Here is a 2,517-nt window from a genome sequence, read left to right as displayed (position 1 = left end):
GAGTATCCATTAGTTATCTCTTTTAGGTGGTTATTTGCCTCTGTTGTATGCCTGCCGTGGTATCCAGAAAGTTACACCAGAAAAGTTCTGGATACCCCGTGCGCACGGGGTCTTTTGACCCCCGTGCGCATGGGGTGTTGCGTAACTCTCTGGGTACCCCGTGCGCACGGGGTCTTTTGACCCCCGTGCGCACGGGTACTGCATAACTCCCTGGATACCCCGTGTGCACGGGGTCTTTTGACCCCCGTGCGCACGGGGTGTTTGTTGGTTATGATCTTGTGCTTCTTCGGATTCTACCACCGAGTGTTAATTCCAAATACCAATTGGTATTTCTTCTTGTGGTAGAATTTTATGATCATCTTCTTCTCGGCTTGTGCTTCAACTTGCCTTATCTCACTCCTTGTACTATCTATTATCTACTTGAGTGATATAAGCCTTTGAGCATGTGTGTAATGTATATCCTATATGCTCTTTGGTTTTTGCTTAGTTCATATGTTGTACTTTTCTTGCGGTCCTGTGTGGATTCGTCTCTTTGATATAATTTGAACAACTTGAATGCTTTATGTTATTTTTGGAGTATTCTTTGTTTAAGTGTTCTCTTGTCCAAAATTGTATCTCCTTGGATCTTGGTAGGCATGTGCATGCATATTTATTTATATACTTCTTCATGCCTTGCTTGCTCTCTTGATCCTCTATATAGGGTAAACTCCATAATATAATTAATGGTTAAAGGTGTGCATGAAATTCATTTTCATATCCTTTTGCACATACTTATTGTGGAGTTTGCCCTATGTATTGTGGTTGTGCTTACTACTTCGGACCCAATATGTTTGGGTGTGACGCCCGGATAATTAAGCTACAGTAATTCTCTACTAATGATGCCACGTCACTTCGATTACTATCGCTAATCTCGTGTTAGTCCGAAACCGATTCAAATTCAAATTCAATTAAAGGCAAATAATAAAAGTTTTGAAACAATGAAACCAAAATGTTCAAGGTGGGTCAGATAAATCATGTGTAAATACGATGGAGAAACCAAACCTTGATAAAATGTTTAAGGGCTCTAAACTAATTAAAACAGTAGTGAAAACAATTAAACAAATACATATTGGATTTTATAAAATATTAATAATATTTTATTATGGGTTAAGAATTGATGTGACAGCAGTTTGTTTATAAATACTACTTTAGGTACTAGTGGTGATTTTTGTAAGAACTAAAAATTAAAAGAAGCTAGAAATGAAACAGAAAAGAAAATAAGAAAAGGAATCAAAACAGAAACAGAACTAACACACACACAAAAAAAGGAAAGAACCCCCCCGGGGCTCCGGCCCAGCAGCCCCCGGCCCAACTGGGCCAAGTCCCTGCCAGGCCGGCCCACCCCCATGGCCCCTTAACCCCCACCCCGACTGGAACCCTAACCGGTCCACTCCCCACGTTCACCACCCCCCCGATCTCTCCCCCTCGCTCCCTCGTCTCCTCCCCCCGATCCAATCTGGATCAGGGCACGACCGCGCTTGCCTCCGACGACCGCGTCTCCGCCGCCGCGCTGACCCCTTCGTCGCCGGCGCCCTCCTCCTCAAAGCTTCTGCCGCGCGTGGATCCGGTCTGGGCAGTCGATGCCCCACGCCTCCTGTCGCCTCCCCGACCCTGTTGCTGGACCGGCCCCGTCTTCCTCGACGGCCTGCCTCCACTCCGACACCGTCGTCCCCGTCACCCTCCTCGCGCCCCGCTGCCTCGTTCCCTGCCGCTCGATGTGAGCCTCCTCCTCGATCTCCTTGTTTCCCCCTTTTCTGTTTCTTCGTCGCCGGAGTTCGCCAGACAGCCGCAACGAGAGCTCGCTAGGCGCTCGTGCTCACCACCACCGGTCGCGCACACACACGCTCGCGCCAGGGCGCGCCCCCTGGCTGTGGCCTTCACACACACGTCCCGCCGTGCCCGTCAGCCCCGACCACCGCTGCACGCGGTCACTGTTGCCTCCCCCCGCTGCTCGTCCGCCGCCCCACTACTCGCCCGTCGCCCCGCCGTGGCCACATCCTCGCCTCGCTGCGCCCAATCGGGCGCTCAACTGCGCCCGTTTCCCGTTCGCCCGCCCCGGTTGGGCTGGGTCCCTGACCAGTGGGGCCAGCCCCAGATTAGAATAAAAAAATAATAAAAATAAATAAATAAATAAATAAACTAAATTAATTAACTTAACTAATCATGTTTAGTTCACCTAATTAACTATTGTTAATTAATTAAACATTAATTAGATTAGTTAAATCCTAATTAGAATAAACAGAGTATGACATGCGGGACCCACATGTCAGGTTGACCAGGTCAACAGCCAGAGTTGACCGCTGACGTCATGATGACGTCATAAATGCATTAGAGGATTAAATTAATTCTGTTAATTCTAGAAAATGATAAAATCCTTTTAAAATTAATATAAAATAAACCGTAGCTCGGATGAAAATACGTTGTACATGAAAGTTGCTCAGAACAATGAGACGAACCCGAAAACGCAGCCCGTTCGTC

The sequence above is a fragment of the Triticum aestivum genome, chromosome 2B (assembly GCF_018294505.1).
Source record: "Triticum aestivum cultivar Chinese Spring chromosome 2B, IWGSC CS RefSeq v2.1, whole genome shotgun sequence".
Classification (NCBI taxonomy): domain Eukaryota; kingdom Viridiplantae; phylum Streptophyta; class Magnoliopsida; order Poales; family Poaceae; genus Triticum; species Triticum aestivum.
The sequence above is the reverse complement of the archived record's forward strand: the minus strand, read 5'-3'. Positions refer to the sequence as shown.